This window comes from Hyla sarda, unplaced genomic scaffold, assembly GCF_029499605.1.
Source record: "Hyla sarda isolate aHylSar1 unplaced genomic scaffold, aHylSar1.hap1 scaffold_786, whole genome shotgun sequence".
NCBI lineage: Eukaryota > Metazoa > Chordata > Amphibia > Anura > Hylidae > Hyla > Hyla sarda.
Window position 1 is genome coordinate 93111 of NW_026610810.1, and position 27542 is coordinate 120652.

General features: G+C 46.2%; 11 non-coding genes and 1 pseudogene across 11 annotated transcripts; all 12 read right to left on the reverse strand.

Annotated features, from left to right (window-relative positions):
* Positions 1–1095: 1095 nt before the first annotated feature.
* On the reverse strand, positions 1096–1286 carry LOC130346458 (U2 spliceosomal RNA). The gene has a single exon (XR_008884676.1). It is a non-coding gene; the product is annotated as a U2 spliceosomal RNA (small nuclear RNA).
* A 2092-nt stretch (positions 1287–3378) lies between these two features.
* LOC130346460 (U2 spliceosomal RNA) lies at positions 3379–3569 on the reverse strand. The gene has a single exon (XR_008884678.1). It is a non-coding gene; the product is annotated as a U2 spliceosomal RNA (small nuclear RNA).
* Positions 3570–5671: 2102 nt separating this feature from the next.
* LOC130346461 (U2 spliceosomal RNA) lies at positions 5672–5862 on the reverse strand. Its single transcript, XR_008884679.1, has one exon. It is a non-coding gene; the product is annotated as a U2 spliceosomal RNA (small nuclear RNA).
* A 2099-nt stretch (positions 5863–7961) lies between these two features.
* LOC130346462 (U2 spliceosomal RNA) lies at positions 7962–8152 on the reverse strand. Its single transcript, XR_008884680.1, has one exon. It is a non-coding gene; the product is annotated as a U2 spliceosomal RNA (small nuclear RNA).
* A 2084-nt stretch (positions 8153–10236) lies between these two features.
* On the reverse strand, positions 10237–10427 carry LOC130346463 (U2 spliceosomal RNA). The gene has a single exon (XR_008884681.1). It is a non-coding gene; the product is annotated as a U2 spliceosomal RNA (small nuclear RNA).
* Positions 10428–12510: 2083 nt separating this feature from the next.
* On the reverse strand, positions 12511–12702 carry LOC130346422 (U2 spliceosomal RNA). The gene has a single exon (XR_008884645.1). It is a non-coding gene; the product is annotated as a U2 spliceosomal RNA (small nuclear RNA).
* Positions 12703–13394: 692 nt separating this feature from the next.
* On the reverse strand, positions 13395–13554 carry LOC130346424 (U2 spliceosomal RNA; annotated as a pseudogene).
* Positions 13555–15647: 2093 nt separating this feature from the next.
* Positions 15648–15838, reverse strand: LOC130346465 (U2 spliceosomal RNA). The gene has a single exon (XR_008884682.1). It is a non-coding gene; the product is annotated as a U2 spliceosomal RNA (small nuclear RNA).
* Positions 15839–17938: 2100 nt separating this feature from the next.
* LOC130346415 (U2 spliceosomal RNA) lies at positions 17939–18129 on the reverse strand. The gene has a single exon (XR_008884639.1). It is a non-coding gene; the product is annotated as a U2 spliceosomal RNA (small nuclear RNA).
* A 2081-nt stretch (positions 18130–20210) lies between these two features.
* LOC130346466 (U2 spliceosomal RNA) lies at positions 20211–20401 on the reverse strand. Its single transcript, XR_008884683.1, has one exon. It is a non-coding gene; the product is annotated as a U2 spliceosomal RNA (small nuclear RNA).
* A 2073-nt stretch (positions 20402–22474) lies between these two features.
* On the reverse strand, positions 22475–22665 carry LOC130346467 (U2 spliceosomal RNA). Its single transcript, XR_008884684.1, has one exon. It is a non-coding gene; the product is annotated as a U2 spliceosomal RNA (small nuclear RNA).
* Positions 22666–24746: 2081 nt separating this feature from the next.
* On the reverse strand, positions 24747–24938 carry LOC130346421 (U2 spliceosomal RNA). The gene has a single exon (XR_008884644.1). It is a non-coding gene; the product is annotated as a U2 spliceosomal RNA (small nuclear RNA).
* Positions 24939–27542: the final 2604 nt, after the last annotated feature.

The following is a 27542-nucleotide window of genomic DNA, read 5'->3' on the forward strand; positions in this document are numbered from 1 at the left end:
TTTTTCTCCTTTTCGCCTCTTTTCTGGGCGTATTATTCTTCTTTTTCTTCTTTTTTTTCGTCTAATGCATACCCCATCAGTGCAGCAATGCTTATTCAATACCGCCAGCAGATGGAGACACTGGGGGATAATTTTCTAAGGATTTATACTGATTTTTCCTGTCTGAATTTGTCGCACAGAAAGTTGCAGGCCAAATATGTGTGACATTTCTGCGACTTTAGCTTCTAGAGCATTTTTACAACATTATACATAGGTGCTGAATACATAAAAAGCGACTGTTCAGCGACAGACAAGTCGCATCGGCTGAAAGTAGGCCAGAATGTCAGTCCATGTTGGAGCAGGTTTAGATACAGTCTAAAGCATAGATCTCAAAGTCTGTGCACAGAATTTAGCAAGGGCCTCGCACCTTCTGATGCATCAGGTAGGTGCACAATAGCATAGCCTAACCCTCTGTACTTTGGTCTATATTGATGCGGGACATAGACAGCCAGCTGATGACCAATCCATTAGTGCAATGGATGGCTGGAAGCATTTGTCTTTGCCTTTGCAATACCACAGAAGCAATGCATGGTCAATGTACAGCAATGACACACCTGTGTGAACAGCCAGGAGACCCCCCCCCCCCCCCCCCCCCCATGTTATGTTACATAGTTACATAGTTAGTACGGTCGAAAAAAGACATATGTCCATCAAGTTCAACCAGGGAATTAAGGGGTAGGGGTGTGGCGCGATATTGGGGAAGGGATGAGATTTTATATTTCTTCATAAGCATTAATCTTATTTTGTCAATTAGGAACATTCAGCACCCACCCGCTATCAAGGCAGCTGCCTATCATGTCATGCCCTACCTGCACAGGTGTGCTGGCTACTCAAATGATCCAATTAAGGAGGCCATTTAGTCAGCAGCAGCAGAAGTCCTGTGCCTGGACGCTCCAACAGCGGCCAGACACAAGCAGAAGCAGAAGCAGCAGCAGCACCACCTTTTGTTTTTTGGCTGCAGCAGCAGCAGCAGCAAGGCCCACAGGGCTGGCTAGCTGGCTAGCCAGCAAGCAGGTAGCAATGAAAGTAGGAATCTTTCTTTTTAACCCTGTAAGGGGGTGGTGCACTGTACCCGAAGATACTGCCATATCGGGTCAATGCATAGGGCGACGGAAGCAAGCTTCGAAATCGGCCCCCGTTCTCAAAAATCCATTTAATATATGGTCCCCAGATAGGGGACGTATCAGATATTAAACTGATAAGAACAGATACTACACTTGATCTTAGCCAAAAGGCCGAGAAGCGATAACCGTGAAAGGGGCGGGCCCAACAAGGTCCCCTTCATGGGCACTATCACTGCTTGCTGTCAGGGAGGCTGCCAGACAATTTTCCATGCACACTCTGGGCTGGGGGGCAGTCAACCACCAGTACACACAGCAGAACCTAAACCCATACCATTATTGCTAAGCAGCAAGACAGGGGCCCATTGCACTCCCACGGGGCCTTTTTAAATGCAATCCATAACCCGGATTTGCCAGGAACCCTTCTTACTCCTCCTACTTGCATGTGACACTGGGCTTAGGATCTGCATAGGAAACACACACACAAGCACACACCTACCTTTGTTGCCTGCAGATGCCTCCTTGGCTGTCCCCAAACGGTATCAAACCAACACCCACGGGAAGCTGTAAGCATACAGGACATGCCTGCACCCCATTGGACTTACCTGTGTGGGTTAAACCCGGGTTATTTGACAACCTATGGCGGTGATGGTTCTGCTCAGGCAGAGCAGTGCTGATGCTCCTCATAAAGCTGTCGCTGCTGTGAAGGTTCTAGGTGACATCACAAATCCCTATGGTTACATACACAACAAAGCTGGGTTGTTGTTGTTTACACTCTGCAAGGCCTGTGGAAGTGAGTGACATCATAGCACTGTAGTTCTGAGGGTTCTAGATGGATGCAACAATCTCCTGTTGCTTCTATGAAGGCCATAATAGACGACATCACCAAACAGCTCCATAGTCACATACACAGCAAAGGAGAGATGTTGTTTACACCTAGTGATGTCAGTGGTATTGAGTGACATCACAGCACAGTGCTAAGGCTCCTGGGCCTGGACACAGCAGCGGCTGCAATATCTCAACGGAGAATACGTTTATATATATGTGTGTGTGTGCGCGTATATATATATATATATATATATATATATATATATATATATATATATATATTCTCCGCCGAAATCACTTTTAAACCCATTTCCACCTTTTTTTCCCTTCTCTTCCTCTTACTTTTTTTTCACGTTTTTTTACGTTTTTCTCCTTTTCGCCTCTTTTCTGGGCGTATTATTCTTCTTTTTCTTCTTTTTTTTCGTCTAATGCATACCCCATCAGTGCAGCAATGCTTATTCAATACCGCCAGCAGATGGAGACACTGGGGGATAATTTTCTAAGGATTTATACTGATTTTTCCTGTCTGAATTTGTCGCACAGAAAGTTGCAGGCCAAATATGTGTGACATTTCTGCGACTTTAGCTTCTAGAGCATTTTTACAACATTATACATAGGTGCTGAATACATAAAAAGCGACTGTTCAGCGACAGACAAGTCGCATCGGCTGAAAGTAGGCCAGAATGTCAGTCCATGTTGGAGCAGGTTTAGATACAGTCTAAAGCATAGATCTCAAAGTCTGTGCACAGAATTTAGCAAGGGCCTCGCACCTTCTGATGCATCAGGTAGGTGCACAATAGCATAGCCTAACCCTCTGTACTTTGGTCTATATTGATGCGGGACATAGACAGCCAGCTGATGACCAATCCATTAGTGCAATGGATGGCTGGAAGCATTTGTCTTTGCCTTTGCAATACCACAGAAGCAATGCATGGTCAATGTACAGCAATGACACACCTGTGTGAACAGCCAGGAGACCCCCCCCCCCCCATGTTATGTTACATAGTTACATAGTTAGTACGGTCGAAAAAAGACATATGTCCATCAAGTTCAACCAGGGAATTAAGGGGTAGGGGTGTGGCGCGATATTGGGGAAGGGATGAGATTTTATATTTCTTCATAAGCATTAATCTTATTTTGTCAATTAGGAACATTCAGCACCCACCCGCTATCAAGGCAGCTGCCTATCATGTCATGCCCTACCTGCACAGGTGTGCTGGCTACTCAAATGATCCAATTAAGGAGGCCATTTAGTCAGCAGCAGCAGAAGTCCTGTGCCTGGACGCTCCAACAGCGGCCAGACACAAGCAGAAGCAGAAGCAGCAGCAGCACCACCTTTTGTTTTTTGGCTGCAGCAGCAGCAGCAGCAAGGCCCACAGGGCTGGCTAGCTGGCTAGCCAGCAAGCAGGTAGCAATGAAAGTAGGAATCTTTCTTTTTAACCCTGTAAGGGGGTGGTGCACTGTACCCGAAGATACTGCCATATCGGGTCAATGCATAGGGCGACGGAAGCAAGCTTCGAAATCGGCCCCCGTTCTCAAAAATCCATTTAATATATGGTCCCCAGATAGGGGACGTATCAGATATTAAACTGATAAGAACAGATACTACACTTGATCTTAGCCAAAAGGCCGAGAAGCGATAACCGTGAAAGGGGCGGGCCCAACAAGGTCCCCTTCATGGGCACTATCACTGCTTGCTGTCAGGGAGGCTGCCAGACAATTTTCCATGCACACTCTGGGCTGGGGGGCAGTCAACCACCAGTACACACAGCAGAACCTAAACCCATACCATTATTGCTAAGCAGCAAGACAGGGGCCCATTGCACTCCCACGGGGCCTTTTTAAATGCAATCCATAACCCGGATTTGCCAGGAACCCTTCTTACTCCTCCTACTTGCATGTGACACTGGGCTTAGGATCTGCATAGGAAACACACACACAAGCACACACCTACCTTTGTTGCCTGCAGATGCCTCCTTGGCTGTCCCCAAACGGTATCAAACCAACACCCACGGGAAGCTGTAAGCATAGAGGACATGCCTGCACCCCATTGGACTTACCTGTGTGGGTTAAACCCGGGTTATTTGACAACCTATGGCGGTGATGGTTCTGCTCAGGCAGAGCAGTGCTGATGCTCCTCATAAAGCTGTCGCTGCTGTGAAGGTTCTAGGTGACATCACAAATCCCTATGGTTACATACACAACAAAGCTGGGTTGTTGTTGTTTACACTCTGCAAGGCCTGTGGAAGTGAGTGACATCATAGCACTGTAGTTCTGAGGGTTCTAGATGGATGCAACAATCTCCTGTTGCTTCTATGAAGGCCATAATAGACGACATCACCAAACAGCTCCATAGTCACATACACAGCAAAGGAGAGATGTTGTTTACACCTAGTGATGTCAGTGGTATTGAGTGACATCACAGCACAGTGCTAAGGCTCCTGGGCCTGGACACGGCAGCGGCTGCAATATCTCAACGGAGAATACGTTTATATATATGTGTGTGTGTGCGCGTATATATATATATATATATATATATATATATATATATATATATATACATTTCTCCGCCGAAATCACTTTTAAACCCATTTCCACCTTTTTTTCCCTTCTCTTCCTCTTACTTTTTTTTCACGTTTTTTTACGTTTTTCTCCTTTTCGCCTCTTTTCTGGGCGTATTATTCTTCTTTTTCTTCTTTTTTTTCGTCTAATGCATACCCCATCAGTGCAGCAATGCTTATTCAATACCGCCAGCAGATGGAGACACTGGGGGATAATTTTCTAAGGATTTATACTGATTTTTCCTGTCTGAATTTGTCGCACAGAAAGTTGCAGGCCAAATATGTGTGACATTTCTGCGACTTTAGCTTCTAGAGCATTTTTACAACATTATACATAGGTGCTGAATACATAAAAAGCGACTGTTCAGCGACAGACAAGTCGCATCGGCTGAAAGTAGGCCAGAATGTCAGTCCATGTTGGAGCAGGTTTAGATACAGTCTAAAGCATAGATCTCAAAGTCTGTGCACAGAATTTAGCAAGGGCCTCGCACCTTCTGATGCATCAGGTAGGTGCACAATAGCATAGCCTAACCCTCTGTACTTTGGTCTATATTGATGCGGGACATAGACAGCCAGCTGATGACCAATCCATTAGTGCAATGGATGGCTGGAAGCATTTGTCTTTGCCTTTGCAATACCACAGAAGCAATGCATGGTCAATGTACAGCAATGACACACCTGTGTGAACAGCCAGGAGACCCCCCGCCCCCCCCCCCCCCATGTTATGTTACATAGTTACATAGTTAGTACGGTCGAAAAAAGACAAATGTCCATCAAGTTCAACCAGGGAATTAAGGGGTAGGGGTGTGGCGCGATATTGGGGAAGGGATGAGATTTTATATTTCTTCATAAGCATTAATCTTATTTTGTCAATTAGGAACATTCAGCACCCACCCGCTATCAAGGCAGCTGCCTATCATGTCATGCCCTACCTGCACAGGTGTGCTGGCTACTCAAATGATCCAATTAAGGAGGCCATTTAGTCAGCAGCAGCAGAAGTCCTGTGCCTGGACGCTCCAACAGCGGCCAGACACAAGCAGAAGCAGAAGCAGCAGCAGCACCACCTTTTGTTTTTTGGCTGCAGCAGCAGCAGCAGCAGCAAGGCCCACAGGGCTGGCTAGCTGGCTAGCCAGCAAGCAGGTAGCAATGAAAGTAGGAATCTTTCTTTTTAACCCTGTAAGGGGGTGGTGCACTGTACCCGAAGATACTGCCATATCGGGTCAATGCATAGGGCGACGGAAGCAAGCTTCGAAATCGGCCCCCGTTCTCAAAAATCCATTTAATATATGGTCCCCAGATAGGGGACGTATCAGATATTAAACTGATAAGAACAGATACTACACTTGATCTTAGCCAAAAGGCCGAGAAGCGATAACCGTGAAAGGGGCGGGCCCAACAAGGTCCCCTTCATGGGCACTATCACTGCTTGCTGTCAGGGAGGCTGCCAGACAATTTTCCATGCACACTCTGGGCTGGGGGGCAGTCAACCACCAGTACACACAGCAGAACCTAAACCCATACCATTATTGCTAAGCAGCAAGACAGGGGCCCATTGCACTCCCACGGGGCCTTTTTAAATGCAATCCATAACCCGGATTTGCCAGGAACCCTTCTTACTCCTCCTACTTGCATGTGACACTGGGCTTAGGATCTGCATAGGAAACACACACACAAGCACACACCTACCTTTGTTGCCTGCAGATGCCTCCTTGGCTGTCCCCAAACGGTATCAAACCAACACCCACGGGAAGCTGTAAGCATAGAGGACATGCCTGCACCCCATTGGACTTACCTGTGTGGGTTAAACCCGGGTTATTTGACAACCTATGGCGGTGATGGTTCTGCTCAGGCAGAGCAGTGCTGATGCTCCTCATAAAGCTGTCGCTGCTGTGAAGGTTCTAGGTGACATCACAAATCCCTATGGTTACATACACAACAAAGCTGGGTTGTTGTTGTTTACACTCTGCAAGGCCTGTGGAAGTGAGTGACATCATAGCACTGTAGTTCTGAGGGTTCTAGATGGATGCAACAATCTCCTGTTGCTTCTATGAAGGCCATAATAGACGACATCACCAAACAGCTCCATAGTCACATACACAGCAAAGGAGAGATGTTGTTTACACCTAGTGATGTCAGTGGTATTGAGTGACATCACAGCACAGTGCTAAGGCTCCTGGGCCTGGACACAGCAGCGGCTGCAATATCTCAACGGAGAATACGTTTATATATATGTGTGTGTGTGCGCGTATATATATATATATATATATATATATATATATATATATATATATATATTTCTCCGCCGAAATCACTTTTAAACCCATTTCCACCTTTTTTTCCCTTCTCTTCCTCTTACTTTTTTTTCACGTTTTTTTACGTTTTTCTCCTTTTCGCCTCTTTTCTGGGCGTATTATTCTTCTTTTTCTTCTTTTTTTTCGTCTAATGCATACCCCATCAGTGCAGCAATGCTTATTCAATACCGCCAGCAGATGGAGACACTGGGGGATAATTTTCTAAGGATTTATACTGATTTTTCCTGTCTGAATTTGTCGCACAGAAAGTTGCAGGCCAAATATGTGTGACATTTCTGCGACTTTAGCTTCTAGAGCATTTTTACAACATTATACATAGGTGCTGAATACATAAAAAGCGACTGTTCAGCGACAGACAAGTCGCATCGGCTGAAAGTAGGCCAGAATGTCAGTCCATGTTGGAGCAGGTTTAGATACAGTCTAAAGCATAGATCTCAAAGTCTGTGCACAGAATTTAGCAAGGGCCTCGCACCTTCTGATGCATCAGGTAGGTGCACAATAGCATAGCCTAACCCTCTGTACTTTGGTCTATATTGATGCGGGACATAGACAGCCAGCTGATGACCAATCCATTAGTGCAATGGATGGCTGGAAGCATTTGTCTTTGCCTTTGCAATACCACAGAAGCAATGCATGGTCAATGTACAGCAATGACACACCTGTGTGAACAGCCAGGAGACCCCCCCCCCCCCCCCCCATGTTATGTTACATAGTTACATAGTTAGTACGGTCGAAAAAAGACATATGTCCATCAAGTTCAACCAGGGAATTAAGGGGTAGGGGTGTGGCGCGATATTGGGGAAGGGATGAGATTTTATATTTCTTCATAAGCATTAATCTTATTTTGTCAATTAGGAACATTCAGCACCCACCCGCTATCAAGGCAGCTGCCTATCATGTCATGCCCTACCTGCACAGGTGTGCTGGCTACTCAAATGATCCAATTAAGGAGGCCATTTAGTCAGCAGCAGCAGAAGTCCTGTGCCTGGACGCTCCAACAGCGGCCAGACACAAGCAGAAGCAGAAGCAGCAGCAGCACCACCTTTTGTTTTTTGGCTGCAGCAGCAGCAGCAGCAGCAAGGCCCACAGGGCTGGCTAGCTGGCTAGCCAGCAAGCAGGTAGCAATGAAAGTAGGAATCTTTCTTTTTAACCCTGTAAGGGGGTGGTGCACTGTACCCGAAGATACTGCCATATCGGGTCAATGCATAGGGCGACGGAAGCAAGCTTCGAAATCGGCCCCCGTTCTCAAAAATCCATTTAATATATGGTCCCCAGATAGGGGACGTATCAGATATTAAACTGATAAGAACAGATACTACACTTGATCTTAGCCAAAAGGCCGAGAAGCGATAACCGTGAAAGGGGCGGGCCCAACAAGGTCCCCTTCATGGGCACTATCACTGCTTGCTGTCAGGGAGGCTGCCAGACAATTTTCCATGCACACTCTGGGCTGGGGGGCAGTCAACCACCAGTACACACAGCAGAACCTAAACCCATACCATTATTGCTAAGCAGCAAGACAGGGGCCCATTGCACTCCCACGGGGCCTTTTTAAATGCAATCCATAACCCGGATTTGCCAGGAACCCTTCTTACTCCTCCTACTTGCATGTGACACTGGGCTTAGGATCTGCATAGGAAACACACACACAAGCACACACCTACCTTTGTTGCCTGCAGATGCCTCCTTGGCTGTCCCCAAACGGTATCAAACCAACACCCACGGGAAGCTGTAAGCATAGAGGACATGCCTGCACCCCATTGGACTTACCTGTGTGGGTTAAACCCGGGTTATTTGACAACCTATGGCGGTGATGGTTCTGCTCAGGCAGAGCAGTGCTGATGCTCCTCATAAAGCTGTCGCTGCTGTGAAGGTTCTAGGTGACATCACAAATCCCTATGGTTACATACACAACAAAGCTGGGTTGTTGTTGTTTACACTCTGCAAGGCCTGTGGAAGTGAGTGACATCATAGCACTGTAGTTCTGAGGGTTCTAGATGGATGCAACAATCTCCTGTTGCTTCTATGAAGGCCATAATAGACGACATCACCAAACAGCTCCATAGTCACATACACAGCAAAGGAGAGATGTTGTTTACACCTAGTGATGTCAGTGGTATTGAGTGACATCACAGCACAGTGCTAAGGCTCCTGGGCCTGGACACAGCAGCGGCTGCAATATCTCAACGGAGAATACGTTTATATATATGTGTGTGTGTGCGCGTATATATATATATATATATATATATATATATATTTCTCCGCCGAAATCACTTTTAAACCCATTTCCACCTTTTTTTCCCTTCTCTTCCTCTTACTTTTTTTTCACGTTTTTTTACGTTTTTCTCCTTTTCGCCTCTTTTCTGGGCGTATTATTCTTCTTTTTCTTCTTTTTTTTCGTCTAATGCATACCCCATCAGTGCAGCAATGCTTATTCAATACCGCCAGCAGATGGAGACACTGGGGGATAATTTTCTAAGGATTTATACTGATTTTTCCTGTCTGAATTTGTCGCACAGAAAGTTGCAGGCCAAATATGTGTGACATTTCTGCGACTTTAGCTTCTAGAGCATTTTTACAACATTATACATAGGTGCTGAATACATAAAAAGCGACTGTTCAGCGACAGACAAGTCGCATCGGCTGAAAGTAGGCCAGAATGTCAGTCCATGTTGGAGCAGGTTTAGATACAGTCTAAAGCATAGATCTCAAAGTCTGTGCACAGAATTTAGCAAGGGCCTCGCACCTTCTGATGCATCAGGTAGGTGCACAATAGCATAGCCTAACCCTCTGTACTTTGGTCTATATTGATGCGGGACATAGACAGCCAGCTGATGACCAATCCATTAGTGCAATGGATGGCTGGAAGCATTTGTCTTTGCCTTTGCAATACCACAGAAGCAATGCATGGTCAATGTACAGCAATGACACACCTGTGTGAACAGCCAGGAGACCCCCCCCCCCCCCCCCCCCCCATGTTATGTTACATAGTTACATAGTTAGTACGGTCGAAAAAAGACATATGTCCATCAAGTTCAACCAGGGAATTAAGGGGTAGGGGTGTGGCGCGATATTGGGGAAGGGATGAGATTTTATATTTCTTCATAAGCATTAATCTTATTTTGTCAATTAGGAACATTCAGCACCCACCCGCTATCAAGGCAGCTGCCTATCATGTCATGCCCTACCTGCACAGGTGTGCTGGCTACTCAAATGATCCAATTAAGGAGGCCATTTAGTCAGCAGCAGCAGAAGTCCTGTGCCTGGACGCTCCAACAGCGGCCAGACACAAGCAGAAGCAGAAGCAGCAGCAGCACCACCTTTTGTTTTTTGGCTGCAGCAGCAGCAGCAGCAAGGCCCACAGGGCTGGCTAGCTGGCTAGCCAGCAAGCAGGTAGCAATGAAAGTAGGAATCTTTCTTTTTAACCCTGTAAGGGGGTGGTGCACTGTACCCGAAGATACTGCCATATCGGGTCAATGCATAGGGCGACGGAAGCAAGCTTCGAAATCGGCCCCCGTTCTCAAAAATCCATTTAATATATGGTCCCCAGATAGGGGACGTATCAGATATTAAACTGATAAGAACAGATACTACACTTGATCTTAGCCAAAAGGCCGAGAAGCGATAACCGTGAAAGGGGCGGGCCCAACAAGGTCCCCTTCATGGGCACTATCACTGCTTGCTGTCAGGGAGGCTGCCAGACAATTTTCCATGCACACTCTGGGCTGGGGGGCAGTCAACCACCAGTACACACAGCAGAACCTAAACCCATACCATTATTGCTAAGCAGCAAGACAGGGGCCCATTGCACTCCCACGGGGCCTTTTTAAATGCAATCCATAACCCGGATTTGCCAGGAACCCTTCTTACTCCTCCTACTTGCATGTGACACTGGGCTTAGGATCTGCATAGGAAACACACACACAAGCACACACCTACCTTTGTTGCCTGCAGATGCCTCCTTGGCTGTCCCCAAACGGTATCAAACCAACACCCACGGGAAGCTGTAAGCATAGAGGACATGCCTGCACCCCATTGGACTTACCTGTGTGGGTTAAACCCGGGTTATTTGACAACCTATGGCGGTGATGGTTCTGCTCAGGCAGAGCAGTGCTGATGCTCCTCATAAAGCTGTCGCTGCTGTGAAGGTTCTAGGTGACATCACAAATCCCTATGGTTACATACACAACAAAGCTGGGTTGTTGTTGTTTACACTCTGCAAGGCCTGTGGAAGTGAGTGACATCATAGCACTGTAGTTCTGAGGGTTCTAGATGGATGCAACAATCTCCTGTTGCTTCTATGAAGGCCATAATAGACGACATCACCAAACAGCTCCATAGTCACATACACAGCAAAGGAGAGATGTTGTTTACACCTAGTGATGTCAGTGGTATTGAGTGACATCACAGCACAGTGCTAAGGCTCCTGGGCCTGGACACAGCAGCGGCTGCAATATCTCAACGGAGAATACGTTTATATATATGTGTGTGTGTGCGCGTATATATATATATATATATATATATATATATATATATATATATATTTCTCCGCCGAAATCACTTTTAAACCCATTTCCACCTTTTTTTCCCTTCTCTTCCTCTTACTTTTTTTTCACGTTTTTTTACGTTTTTCTCCTTTTCGCCTCTTTTCTGGGCGTATTATTCTTCTTTTTCTTCTTTTTTTTCGTCTAATGCATACCCCATCAGTGCAGCAATGCTTATTCAATACCGCCAGCAGATGGAGACACTGGGGGATAATTTTCTAAGGATTTATACTGATTTTTCCTGTCTGAATTTGTCGCACAGAAAGTTGCAGGCCAAATATGTGTGACATTTCTGCGACTTTAGCTTCTAGAGCATTTTTACAACATTATACATAGGTGCTGAATACATAAAAAGCGACTGTTCAGCGACAGACAAGTCGCATCGGCTGAAAGTAGGCCAGAATGTCAGTCCATGTTGGAGCAGGTTTAGATACAGTCTAAAGCATAGATCTCAAAGTCTGTGCACAGAATTTAGCAAGGGCCTCGCACCTTCTGATGCATCAGGTAGGTGCACAATAGCATAGCCTAACCCTCTGTACTTTGGTCTATATTGATGCGGGACATAGACAGCCAGCTGATGACCAATCCATTAGTGCAATGGATGGCTGGAAGCATTTGTCTTTGCCTTTGCAATACCACAGAAGCAATGCATGGTCAATGTACAGCAATGACACACCTGTGTGAACAGCCAGGAGACCCCCCCCCATGTTATGTTACATAGTTACATAGTTAGTACGGTCGAAAAAAGACATATGTCCATCAAGTTCAACCAGGGAATTAAGGGGTAGGGGTGTGGCGCGATATTGGGGAAGGGATGAGATTTTATATTTCTTCATAAGCATTAATCTTATTTTGTCAATTAGGAACATTCAGCACCCACCCGCTATCAAGGCAGCTGCCTATCATGTCATGCCCTACCTGCACAGGTGTGCTGGCTACTCAAATGATCCAATTAAGGAGGCCATTTAGTCAGCAGCAGCAGAAGTCCTGTGCCTGGACGCTCCAACAGCGGCCAGACACAAGCAGAAGCAGAAGCAGCAGCAGCACCACCTTTTGCTTTTTGGCTGCAGCAGCAGCAGCAGCAAGGCCCACAGGGCTGGCTAGCTGGCTAGCCAGCAAGCAGGTAGCAATGAAAGTAGGAATCTTTCTTTTTAACCCTGTAAGGGGGTGGTGCACTGTACCCGAAGATACTGCCATATCGGGTCAATGCATAGGGCGACGGAAGCAAGCTTCGAAATCGGCCCCCGTTCTCAAAAATCCATTTAATATATGGTCCCCAGATAGGGGACGTATCAGATATTAAACTGATAAGAACAGATTTTTTTTTTTTTTTTTTTTTTTTTTATCTAAAGCCGAGGAACGTGCTTTCGATTCACCCAAAGTGCAAGAAAAAGTGCAAACGTGTTACACTAAAAAAACGTGCACAAAGGATGCGGTCTATCGCAAGCCCTTCTCCGATAGGAGAGAGGCCCCCCAACAAACCTTACCCTTCGCCTCCGGACCAAGAGGTACCTGCGAGGTTCCAGGTTCGATGTCCCTTTTCGCCGAAGCTACTAGGAGACCACAAATGCTCCCGGCATCCCCCTTGGCGTTAGCCAAGGTATCTGCCCGCAGAGCCGATTACGGTAGGTACCCTGCGAAGCAGGAGTACCCGGGGTGTTTGCAGGGAGGTGCGGAACCTAATGGCCACACACACCTCCCCTAGACCGCCAGGAGGGACACCCAGAAGGGCTACCGCATCCTGACAAATCCTGTGAACACACAACACGCAAAAAGTGACACAGTGAGACAAAAAATAAATAAATAAGTGAATGTGTGCAGATATACTGCCCGGACATCCGGCCGGATCTATAAAAATTTCTCTGATCCTAGCCAGAAGGCCGGGAATCAAGAGGTGAGTGCCACAAGGTGAAGAGATTATGGTGCCCGTGCTTCAACTCAGTGAGCCTATTCTCCCAGTGAGTTTCGGCACCTCGGGGTCACCACTCCCCGAGGCACAAAAGTACCTCGGCTCTAGACCCTCTCAGCCTCATGGCGAGACCCGGAGGGAACAGGTCACATCGGGGCAGCCGTCGAGCTGATTCCTCAGAACCAGCCCCGGAAAGCCCTGGTACACCTGCATCCTCCATGCAGCACCCATCCCCACCAGCATGAAAACTGATAAGAACAGATACTACACTTGATCTTAGCCAAAAGGCCGAGAAGCGATAACCGTGAAAGGGGCGGGCCCAACAAGGTCCCCTTCATGGGCACTATCACTGCTTGCTGTCAGGGAGGCTGCCAGACAATTTTCCATGCACACTCTGGGCTGGGGGGCAGTCAACCACCAGTACACACAGCAGAACCTAAACCCATACCATTATTGCTAAGCAGCAAGACAGGGGCCCATTGCACTCCCACGGGGCCTTTTTAAATGCAATCCATAACCCGGATTTGCCAGGAACCCTTCTTACTCCTCCTACTTGCATGTGACACTGGGCTTAGGATCTGCATAGGAAACACACACACAAGCACACACCTACCTTTGTTGCCTGCAGATGCCTCCTTGGCTGTCCCCAAACGGTATCAAACCAACACCCACGGGAAGCTGTAAGCATAGAGGACATGCCTGCACCCCATTGGACTTACCTGTGTGGGTTAAACCCGGGTTATTTGACAACCTATGGCGGTGATGGTTCTGCTCAGGCAGAGCAGTGCTGATGCTCCTCATAAAGCTGTCGCTGCTGTGAAGGTTCTAGGTGACATCACAAATCCCTATGGTTACATACACAACAAAGCTGGGTTGTTGTTGTTTACACTCTGCAAGGCCTGTGGAAGTGAGTGACATCATAGCACTGTAGTTCTGAGGGTTCTAGATGGATGCAACAATCTCCTGTTGCTTCTATGAAGGCCATAATAGACGACATCACCAAACAGCTCCATAGTCACATACACAGCAAAGGAGAGATGTTGTTTACACCTAGTGATGTCAGTGGTATTGAGTGACATCACAGCACAGTGCTAAGGCTCCTGGGCCTGGACACAGCAGCGGCTGCAATATCTCAACGGAGAATACGTTTATATATATGTGTGTGTGTGCGCGTATATATATATATATATATATATATATATATATATATATATATATATATTTCTCCGCCGAAATCACTTTTAAACCCATTTCCACCTTTTTTTCCCTTCTCTTCCTCTTACTTTTTTTTCACGTTTTTTTACGTTTTTCTCCTTTTCGCCTCTTTTCTGGGCGTATTATTCTTCTTTTTCTTCTTTTTTTTCGTCTAATGCATACCCCATCAGTGCAGCAATGCTTATTCAATACCGCCAGCAGATGGAGACACTGGGGGATAATTTTCTAAGGATTTATACTGATTTTTCCTGTCTGAATTTGTCGCACAGAAAGTTGCAGGCCAAATATGTGTGACATTTCTGCGACTTTAGCTTCTAGAGCATTTTTACAACATTATACATAGGTGCTGAATACATAAAAAGCGACTGTTCAGCGACAGACAAGTCGCATCGGCTGAAAGTAGGCCAGAATGTCAGTCCATGTTGGAGCAGGTTTAGATACAGTCTAAAGCATAGATCTCAAAGTCTGTGCACAGAATTTAGCAAGGGCCTCGCACCTTCTGATGCATCAGGTAGGTGCACAATAGCATAGCCTAACCCTCTGTACTTTGGTCTATATTGATGCGGGACATAGACAGCCAGCTGATGACCAATCCATTAGTGCAATGGATGGCTGGAAGCATTTGTCTTTGCCTTTGCAATACCACAGAAGCAATGCATGGTCAATGTACAGCAATGACACACCTGTGTGAACAGCCAGGAGACCCCCCCCCCCCCCCATGTTATGTTACATAGTTACATAGTTAGTACGGTCGAAAAAAGACATATGTCCATCAAGTTCAACCAGGGAATTAAGGGGTAGGGGTGTGGCGCGATATTGGGGAAGGGATGAGATTTGATATTTCTTCATAAGCATTAATCTTATTTTGTCAATTAGGAACATTCAGCACCCACCCGCTATCAAGGCAGCTGCCTATCATGTCATGCCCTACCTGCACAGGTGTGCTGGCTACTCAAATGATCCAATTAAGGAGGCCATTTAGTCAGCAGCAGCAGAAGTCCTGTGCCTGGACGCTCCAACAGCGGCCAGACACAAGCAGAAGCAGAAGCAGCAGCAGCACCACCTTTTGTTTTTTGGCTGCAGCAGCAGCAGCAGCAAGGCCCACAGGGCTGGCTAGCTGGCTAGCCAGCAAGCAGGTAGCAATGAAAGTAGGAATCTTTCTTTTTAACCCTGTAAGGGGGTGGTGCACTGTACCCGAAGATACTGCCATATCGGGTCAATGCATAGGGCGACGGAAGCAAGCTTCGAAATCGGCCCCCGTTCTCAAAAATCCATTTAATATATGGTCCCCAGATAGGGGACGTATCAGATATTAAACTGATAAGAACAGATACTACACTTGATCTTAGCCAAAAGGCCGAGAAGCGATAACCGTGAAAGGGGCGGGCCCAACAAGGTCCCCTTCATGGGCACTATCACTGCTTGCTGTCAGGGAGGCTGCCAGACAATTTTCCATGCACACTCTGGGCTGGGGGGCAGTCAACCACCAGTACACACAGCAGAACCTAAACCCATACCATTATTGCTAAGCAGCAAGACAGGGGCCCATTGCACTCCCACGGGGCCTTTTTAAATGCAATCCATAACCCGGATTTGCCAGGAACCCTTCTTACTCCTCCTACTTGCATGTGACACTGGGCTTAGGATCTGCATAGGAAACACACACACAAGCACACACCTACCTTTGTTGCCTGCAGATGCCTCCTTGGCTGTCCCCAAACGGTATCAAACCAACACCCACGGGAAGCTGTAAGCATAGAGGACATGCCTGCACCCCATTGGACTTACCTGTGTGGGTTAAACCCGGGTTATTTGACAACCTATGGCGGTGATGGTTCTGCTCAGGCAGAGCAGTGCTGATGCTCCTCATAAAGCTGTCGCTGCTGTGAAGGTTCTAGGTGACATCACAAATCCCTATGGTTACATACACAACAAAGCTGGGTTGTTGTTGTTTACACTCTGCAAGGCCTGTGGAAGTGAGTGACATCATAGCACTGTAGTTCTGAGGGTTCTAGATGGATGCAACAATCTCCTGTTGCTTCTATGAAGGCCATAATAGACGACATCACCAAACAGCTCCATAGTCACATACACAGCAAAGGAGAGATGTTGTTTACACCTAGTGATGTCAGTGGTATTGAGTGACATCACAGCACAGTGCTAAGGCTCCTGGGCCTGGACACAGCAGCGGCTGCAATATCTCAACGGAGAATACGTTTATATATATGTGTGTGTGTGCGCGTATATATATATATATATATATATATATATATATATATATATATATATATATATTTCTCCGCCGAAATCACTTTTAAACCCATTTCCACCTTTTTTTCCCTTCTTTTCCTCTTACTTTTTTTTCACGTTTTTTTACGTTTTTCTCCTTTTCGCCTCTTTTCTGGGCGTATTATTCTTCTTTTTCTTCTTTTTTTTCGTCTAATGCATACCCCATCAGTGCAGCAATGCTTATTCAATACCGCCAGCAGATGGAGACACTGGGGATAATTTTCTAAGGATTTATACTGATTTTTCCTGTCTGAATTTGTCGCACAGAAAGTTGCAGGCCAAATATGTGTGACATTTCTGCGACTTTAGCTTCTAGAGCATTTTTACAACATTATACATAGGTGCTGAATACATAAAAAGCGACTGTTCAGCGACAGACAAGTCGCATCGGCTGAAAGTAGGCCAGAATGTCAGTCCATGTTGGAGCAGGTTTAGATACAGTCTAAAGCATAGATCTCAAAGTCTGTGCACAGAATTTAGCAAGGGCCTCGCACCTTCTGATGCATCAGGTAGGTGCACAATAGCATAGCCTAACCCTCTGTACTTTGGTCTATATTGATGCGGGACATAGACAGCCAGCTGATGACCAATCCATTAGTGCAATGGATGGCTGGAAGCATTTGTCTTTGCCTTTGCAATACCACAGAAGCAATGCATGGTCAATGTACAGCAATGACACACCTGTGTGAACAGCCAGGAGAGCCCCCCCCCCCCCCCCCCATGTTATGTTACATAGTTACATAGTTAGTACGGTCGAAAAAAGACATATGTCCATCAAGTTCAACCAGGGAATTAAGGGGTAGGGGTGTGGCGCGATATTGGGGAAGGGATGAGATTTTATATTTCTTCATAAGCATTAATCTTATTTTGTCAATTAGGAACATTCAGCACCCACCCGCTATCAAGGCAGCTGCCTATCATGTCATGCCCTACCTGCACAGGTGTGCTGGCTACTCAAATGATCCAATTAAGGAGGCCATTTAGTCAGCAGCAGCAGAAGTCCTGTGCCTGGACGCTCCAACAGCGGCCAGACACAAGCAGAAGCAGAAGCAGCAGCAGCACCACCTTTTGTTTTTTGGCTGCAGCAGCAGCAGCAGCAAGGCCCACAGGGCTGGCTAGCTGGCTAGCCAGCAAGCAGGTAGCAATGAAAGTAGGAATCTTTCTTTTTAACCCTGTAAGGGGGTGGTGCACTGTACCCGAAGATACTGCCATATCGGGTCAATGCATAGGGCGACGGAAGCAAGCTTCGAAATCGGCCCCCGTTCTCAAAAGTCCATTTAATATATGGTCCCCAGATAGGGGACGTATCAGATATTAAACTGATAAGAACAGATACTACACTTGATCTTAGCCAAAAGGCCGAGAAGCGATAACCGTGAAAGGGGCGGGCCCAACAAGGTCCCCTTCATGGGCACTATCACTGCTTGCTGTCAGGGAGGCTGCCAGACAATTTTCCATGCACACTCTGGGCTGGGGGGCAGTCAACCACCAGTACACACAGCAGAACCTAAACCCATACCATTATTGCTAAGCAGCAAGACAGGGGCCCATTGCACTCCCACGGGGCCTTTTTAAATGCAATCCATAACCCGGATTTGCCAGGAACCCTTCTTACTCCTCCTACTTGCATGTGACACTGGGCTTAGGATCTGCATAGGAAACACACACACAAGCACACACCTACCTTTGTTGCCTGCAGATGCCTCCTTGGCTGTCCCCAAACGGTATCAAACCAACACCCACGGGAAGCTGTAAGCATAGAGGACATGCCTGCACCCCATTGGACTTACCTGTGTGGGTTAAACCCGGGTTATTTGACAACCTATGGCGGTGATGGTTCTGCTCAGGCAGAGCAGTGCTGATGCTCCTCATAAAGCTGTCGCTGCTGTGAAGGTTCTAGGTGACATCACAAATCCCTATGGTTACATACACAACAAAGCTGGGTTGTTGTTGTTTACACTCTGCAAGGCCTGTGGAAGTGAGTGACATCATAGCACTGTAGTTCTGAGGGTTCTAGATGGATGCAACAATCTCCTGTTGCTTCTATGAAGGCCATAATAGACGACATCACCAAACAGCTCCATAGTCACATACACAGCAAAGGAGAGATGTTGTTTACACCTAGTGATGTCAGTGGTATTGAGTGACATCACAGCACAGTGCTAAGGCTCCTGGGCCTGGACACAGCAGCGGCTGCAATATCTCAACGGAGAATACGTTTATATATATGTGTGTGTGTGCGCGTATATATATATATATATATATATATATATATATATATTTCTCCGCCGAAATCACTTTTAAACCCATTTCCACCTTTTTTTCCCTTCTTTTCCTCTTACTTTTTTTTCACGTTTTTTTACGTTTTTCTCCTTTTCGCCTCTTTTCTGGGCGTATTATTCTTCTTTTTCTTCTTTTTTTTCGTCTAATGCATACCCCATCAGTGCAGCAATGCTTATTCAATACCGCCAGCAGATGGAGACACTGGGGGATAATTTTCTAAGGATTTATACTGATTTTTCCTGTCTGAATTTGTCGCACAGAAAGTTGCAGGCCAAATATGTGTGACATTTCTGCGACTTTAGCTTCTAGAGCATTTTTACAACATTATACATAGGTGCTGAATACATAAAAAGCGACTGTTCAGCGACAGACAAGTCGCATCGGCTGAAAGTAGGCCAGAATGTCAGTCCATGTTGGAGCAGGTTTAGATACAGTCTAAAGCATAGATCTCAAAGTCTGTGCACAGAATTTAGCAAGGGCCTCGCACCTTCTGATGCATCAGGTAGGTGCACAATAGCATAGCCTAACCCTCTGTACTTTGGTCTATATTGATGCGGGACATAGACAGCCAGCTGATGACCAATCCATTAGTGCAATGGATGGCTGGAAGCATTTGTCTTTGCCTTTGCAATACCACAGAAGCAATGCATGGTCAATGTACAGCAATGACACACCTGTGTGAACAGCCAGGAGACCCCCCCCCCCCCCCATGTTATGTTACATAGTTACATAGTTAGTACGGTCGAAAAAAGACATATGTCCATCAAGTTCAACCAGGGAATTAAGGGGTAGGGGTGTGGCGCGATATTGGGGAAGGGATGAGATTTTATATTTCTTCATAAGCATTAATCTTATTTTGTCAATTAGGAACATTCAGCACCCACCCGCTATCAAGGCAGCTGCCTATCATGTCATGCCCTACCTGCACAGGTGTGCTGGCTACTCAAATGATCCAATTAAGGAGGCCATTTAGTCAGCAGCAGCAGAAGTCCTGTGCCTGGACGCTCCAACAGCGGCCAGACACAAGCAGAAGCAGAAGCAGCAGCAGCACCACCTTTTGTTTTTTGGCTGCAGCAGCAGCAGCAGCAAGGCCCACAGGGCTGGCTAGCTGGCTAGCCAGCAAGCAGGTAGCAATGAAAGTAGGAATCTTTCTTTTTAACCCTGTAAGGGGGTGGTGCACTGTACCCGAAGATACTGCCATATCGGGTCAATGCATAGGGCGACGGAAGCAAGCTTCGAAATCGGCCCCCGTTCTCAAAAATCCATTTAATATATGGTCCCCAGATAGGGGACGTATCAGATATTAAACTGATAAGAACAGATACTACACTTGATCTTAGCCAAAAGGCCGAGAAGCGATAACCGTGAAAGGGGCGGGCCCAACAAGGTCCCCTTCATGGGCACTATCACTGCTTGCTGTCAGGGAGGCTGCCAGACAATTTTCCATGCACACTCTGGGCTGGGGGGCAGTCAACCACCAGTACACACAGCAGAACCTAAACCCATACCATTATTGCTAAGCAGCAAGACAGGGGCCCATTGCACTCCCACGGGGCCTTTTTAAATGCAATCCATAACCCGGATTTGCCAGGAACCCTTCTTACTCCTCCTACTTGCATGTGACACTGGGCTTAGGATCTGCATAGGAAACACACACACAAGCACACACCTACCTTTGTTGCCTGCAGATGCCTCCTTGGCTGTCCCCAAACGGTATCAAACCAACACCCACGGGAAGCTGTAAGCATAGAGGACATGCCTGCACCCCATTGGACTTACCTGTGTGGGTTAAACCCGGGTTATTTGACAACCTATGGCGGTGATGGTTCTGCTCAGGCAGAGCAGTGCTGATGCTCCTCATAAAGCTGTCGCTGCTGTGAAGGTTCTAGGTGACATCACAAATCCCTATGGTTACATACACAACAAAGCTGGGTTGTTGTTGTTTACACTCTGCAAGGCCTGTGGAAGTGAGTGACATCATAGCACTGTAGTTCTGAGGGTTCTAGATGGATGCAACAATCTCCTGTTGCTTCTATGAAGGCCATAATAGACGACATCACCAAACAGCTCCATAGTCACATACACAGCAAAGGAGAGATGTTGTTTACACCTAGTGATGTCAGTGGTATTGAGTGACATCACAGCACAGTGCTAAGGCTCCTGGGCCTGGACACAGCAGCGGCTGCAATATCTCAACGGAGAATACGTTTATATATATGTGTGTGTGTGCGCGTATATATATATATATATATATATATATATATATATTTCTCCGCCGAAATCACTTTTAAACCCATTTCCACCTTTTTTTCCCTTCTCTTCCTCTTACTTTTTTTTCACGTTTTTTTACGTTTTTCTCCTTTTCGCCTCTTTTCTGGGCGTATTATTCTTCTTTTTCTTCTTTTTTTTCGTCTAATGCATACCCCATCAGTGCAGCAATGCTTATTCAATACCGCCAGCAGATGGAGACACTGGGGGATAATTTTCTAAGGATTTATACTGATTTTTCCTGTCTGAATTTGTCGCACAGAAAGTTGCAGGCCAAATATGTGTGACATTTCTGCGACTTTAGCTTCTAGAGCATTTTTACAACATTATACATAGGTGCTGAATACATAAAAAGCGACTGTTCAGCGACAGACAAGTCGCATCGGCTGAAAGTAGGCCAGAATGTCAGTCCATGTTGGAGCAGGTTTAGATACAGTCTAAAGCATAGATCTCAAAGTCTGTGCACAGAATTTAGCAAGGGCCTCGCACCTTCTGATGCATCAGGTAGGTGCACAATAGCATAGCCTAACCCTCTGTACTTTGGTCTATATTGATGCGGGACATAGACAGCCAGCTGATGACCAATCCATTAGTGCAATGGATGGCTGGAAGCATTTGTCTTTGCCTTTGCAATACCACAGAAGCAATGCATGGTCAATGTACAGCAATGACACACCTGTGTGAACAGCCAGGAGACCCCCCCCCATGTTATGTTACATAGTTACATAGTTAGTACGGTCGAAAAAAGACATATGTCCATCAAGTTCAACCAGGGAATTAAGGGGTAGGGGTGTGGCGCGATATTGGGGAAGGGATGAGATTTTATATTTCTTCATAAGCATTAATCTTATTTTGTCAATTAGGAACATTCAGCACCCACCCGCTATCAAGGCAGCTGCCTATCATGTCATGCCCTACCTGCACAGGTGTGCTGGCTACTCAAATGATCCAATTAAGGAGGCCATTTAGTCAGCAGCAGCAGAAGTCCTGTGCCTGGACGCTCCAACAGCGGCCAGACACAAGCAGAAGCAGAAGCAGCAGCAGCACCACCTTTTGTTTTTTGGCTGCAGCAGCAGCAGCAGCAAGGCCCACAGGGCTGGCTAGCTGGCTAGCCAGCAAGAAGGTAGCAATGAAAGTAGGAATCTTTCTTTTTAACCCTGTAAGGGGGTGGTGCACTGTACCCGAAGATACTGCCATATCGGGTCAATGCATAGGGCGACGGAAGCAAGCTTCGAAATCGGCCCCCGTTCTCAAAAATCCATTTAATATATGGTCCCCAGATAGGGGACGTATCAGATATTAAACTGATAAGAACAGATACTACACTTGATCTTAGCCAAAAGGCCGAGAAGCGATAACCGTGAAAGGGGCGGGCCCAACAAGGTCCCCTTCATGGGCACTATCACTGCTTGCTGTCAGGGAGGCTGCCAGACAATTTTCCATGCACACTCTGGGCTGGGGGGCAGTCAACCACCAGTACACACAGCAGAACCTAAACCCATACCATTATTGCTAAGCAGCAAGACAGGGGCCCATTGCACTCCCACGGGGCCTTTTTAAATGCAATCCATAACCCGGATTTGCCAGGAACCCTTCTTACTCCTCCTACTTGCATGTGACACTGGGCTTAGGATCTGCATAGGAAACACACACACAAGCACACACCTACCTTTGTTGCCTGCAGATGCCTCCTTGGCTGTCCCCAAACGGTATCAAACCAACACCCACGGGAAGCTGTAAGCATAGAGGACATGCCTGCACCCCATTGGACTTACCTGTGTGGGTTAAACCCGGGTTATTTGACAACCTATGGCGGTGATGGTTCTGCTCAGGCAGAGCAGTGCTGATGCTCCTCATAAAGCTGTCGCTGCTGTGAAGGTTCTAGGTGACATCACAAATCCCTATGGTTACATACACAACAAAGCTGGGTTGTTGTTGTTTACACTCTGCAAGGCCTGTGGAAGTGAGTGACATCATAGCACTGTAGTTCTGAGGGTTCTAGATGGATGCAACAATCTCCTGTTGCTTCTATGAAGGCCATAATAGACGACATCACCAAACAGCTCCATAGTCACATACACAGCAAAGGAGAGATGTTGTTTACACCTAGTGATGTCAGTGGTATTGAGTGACATCACAGCACAGTGCTAAGGCTCCTGGGCCTGGACACAGCAGCGGCTGCAATATCTCAACGGAGAATACGTTTATATATATGTGTGTGTGTGCGCGTATATATATATATATATATATATATATATATATATATATATTTCTCCGCCGAAATCACTTTTAAACCCATTTCCACCTTTTTTTCCCTTCTCTTCCTCTTACTTTTTTTTCACGTTTTTTTACGTTTTTCTCCTTTTCGCCTCTTTTCTGGGCGTATTATTCTTCTTTTTCTTCTTTTTTTTCGTCTAATGCATACCCCATCAGTGCAGCAATGCTTATTCAATACCGCCAGCAGATGGAGACACTGGGGGATAATTTTCTAAGGATTTATACTGATTTTTCCTGTCTGAATTTGTCGCACAGAAAGTTGCAGGCCAAATATGTGTGACATTTCTGCGACTTTAGCTTCTAGAGCATTTTTACAACATTATACATAGGTGCTGAATACATAAAAAGCGACTGTTCAGCGACAGACAAGTCGCATCGGCTGAAAGTAGGCCAGAATGTCAGTCCATGTTGGAGCAGGTTTAGATACAGTCTAAAGCATAGATCTCAAAGTCTGTGCACAGAATTTAGCAAGGGCCTCGCACCTTCTGATGCATCAGGTAGGTGCACAATAGCATAGCCTAACCCTCTGTACTTTGGTCTATATTGATGCGGGACATAGACAGCCAGCTGATGACCAATCCATTAGTGCAATGGATGGCTGGAAGCATTTGTCTTTGCCTTTGCAATACCACAGAAGCAATGCATGGTCAATGTACAGCAATGACACACCTGTGTGAACAGCCAGGAGACCCCCCCCCCCATGTTATGTTACATAGTTACATAGTTAGTACGGTCGAAAAAAGACATATGTCCATCAAGTTCAACCAGGGAATTAAGGGGTAGGGGTGTGGCGCGATATTGGGGAAGGGATGAGATTTTATATTTCTTCATAAGCATTAATCTTATTTTGTCAATTAGGAACATTCAGCACCCACCCGCTATCAAGGCAGCTGCCTATCATGTCATGCCCTACCTGCACAGGTGTGCTGGCTACTCAAATGATCCAATTAAGGAGGCCATTTAGTCAGCAGCAGCAGAAGTCCTGTGTCTGGACGCTCCAACAGCGGCCAGACACAAGCAGAAGCAGAAGCAGCAGCAGCACCACCTTTTGTTTTTTGGCTGCAGCAGCAGCAGCAGCAAGGCCCACAGGGCTGGCTAGCTGGCTAGCCAGCAAGCAGGTAGCAATGAAAGTAGGAATCTTTCTTTTTAACCCTGTAAGGGGGTGGTACACTGTACCCGAAGATACTGCCATATCGGGTCAATGCATAGGGCGACGGAAGCAAGCTTCGAAATCGGCCCCCGTTCTCAAAAATCCATTTAATATATGGTCCCCAGATAGGGGACGTATCAGATATTAAACTGATAAGAACAGATTTTTTTTTTAAGTTAGCCCTCAGAACTCACTCAGAGTTCCAAGATCTTATTTGGAACTCAATTTTGTGTTCATCATCAGGTAACATGTTTTTATTTCTTTTCTTAAACACTAATGGAACAAAATAGAACATTTAAAAACAAAATAAGAAACAACATAAAATAGCAAAACCAAACATTACTTTCTAATTAAGCAAAACCAAATTAGAAGGTCATCCCCTTCCTCCATGCAAACACCATTAGAAAGTCTATCAGTCCTCGACTGATATTGCCATTTGCTATATCTTTCTTAACTTGAGACGCTAACCAGCCTGGAATTTTATACGTTTCAACAAAACGGTTCATGTCTGCCTTGAAAGAAAAATAGACTTTATCCCGAGCTTCTTCCTCCCGGTTCTTCAAGCCTATCTTTAGATCCATCATATCTTTGTCAAACGTTTTTCTTTCTGCTTCCGACAAATTTTCCAACAAACCACCAAGCACACCAAAATACTGCACTGGCACATACACTTCCTCCTCTCTCTTCTTCTTCTGCTCTGTAGGTCTTCTAGTTGGAACCTGCTCCACTTCTGGTTCTTTCACTTCAGCTGGTTCCTCTCTACTTCTTTTTACAGCTTCCTTTTTCTCTGAATTTTTCTCAGACTTTTTCTTAGGACACGAGCCAAGCAGATGGCCCTCCTCACCACACAGATGGCATTTCCTTTTCTTTTGACAATTTTCCACGTCGTGACCCTCCTCTTGACACTTGAAACACCACAAAAACGTGCAATCCTCCTTTCTGTGACCGTACTGTTTACATTTGCGGCAAAAATCTTGCATGCCAGAAAAATACAGATCCCCGTTCACAGAACCAATTTTAAACCGTCCTGGGGGGATCACTAACTTGCCATCTGCCATTTTAAATTTCACATCGAACCTCCACTTGGTGGTCCATAGTCCATATTGATTAAATACCTTGCCTTTAGGCAGAACACTGTCACAGAATCGAGACAAAAAGGTAACGATATCCTCCTCCGAAGTATATGGGCTATACATCCTTATAGTCACCAATCGTTCTCTACGTGGGAAATGTGGAACTATCTCCACCCCTTCCAAAACCGGACATACCTTCTTTTGCTGCAATATGTTCCAAAATGACTCATAGTCCTCTTCAGAAGCCAGCACCACGTCGTAGTATCCACTTCTGGGAAACTCAAGCATGGATAGGATTTGCTCCCTCTTGACTTCCAGCAACTTAAACAGCACTTCTTCCACGACAAAGACAAGGCCTCTTTCCTTCTTCCGGACATCGAGCAGGGAAATACGAACTCCATTCCGAAGTCTCGCAAAAGGCGGCACGCCTTCCGAAGAAAAACCGCAATCTTCCTCCATGTCCATGATGTCCAGACACCTCCCCCACCGAAGTAGGTAGGTGGGGATCGCCTCCCGTTGTCTGGGGACTAAGCCGGCTCCCTGATAGCAGCAGGGGGGTGAAGTCCCTCCGTTAAGAAGGACGATCCCCCCAGGCAAAGGAGCCGGGTACCCCAGACACCCTCTGGCCAGACCAAGTGAGCAGAACTACACTTGATCTTAGCCAAAAGGCCGAGAAGCGATAACCGTGAAAGGGGCGGGCCCAACAAGGTCCCCTTCATGGGCACTATCACTGCTTGCTGTCAGGGAGGCTGCCAGACAATTTTCCATGCACACTCTGGGCTGGGGGGCAGTCAACCACCAGTACACACAGCAGAACCTAAACCCATACCATTATTGCTAAGCAGCAAGACAGGGGCCCATTGCACTCCCACGGGGCCTTTTTAAATGCAATCCATAACCCGGATTTGCCAGGAACCCTTCTTACTCCTCCTACTTGCATGTGACACTGGGCTTAGGATCTGCATAGGAAACACACACACAAGCACACACCTACCTTTGTTGCCTGCAGATGCCTCCTTGGCTGTCCCCAAACGGTATCAAACCAACACCCACGGGAAGCTGTAAGCATAGAGGACATGCCTGCACCCCATTGGACTTACCTGTGTGGGTTAAACCCGGGTTATTTGACAACCTATGGCGGTGATGGTTCTGCTCAGGCAGAGCAGTGCTGATGCTCCTCATAAAGCTGTCGCTGCTGTGAAGGTTCTAGGTGACATCACAAATCCCTATGGTTACATACACAACAAAGCTGGGTTGTTGTTGTTTACACTCTGCAAGGCCTGTGGAAGTGAGTGACATCATAGCACTGTAGTTCTGAGGGTTCTAGATGGATGCAACAATCTCCTGTTGCTTCTATGAAGGCCATAATAGACGACATCACCAAACAGCTCCATAGTCACATACACAGCAAAGGAGAGATGTTGTTTACACCTAGTGATGTCAGTGGTATTGAGTGACATCACAGCACAGTGCTAAGGCTCCTGGGCCTGGACACAGCAGCGGCTGCAATATCTCAACGGAGAATACGTTTATATATATGTGTGTGTGTGCGCGTATATATATATATATATATATATATATATATATATATATATATATTTCTCCGCCGAAATCACTTTTAAACCCATTTCCACCTTTTTTTCCCTTCTCTTCCTCTTACTTTTTTTTCACGTTTTTTTACGTTTTTCTCCTTTTCGCCTCTTTTCTGGGCGTATTATTCTTCTTTTTCTTCT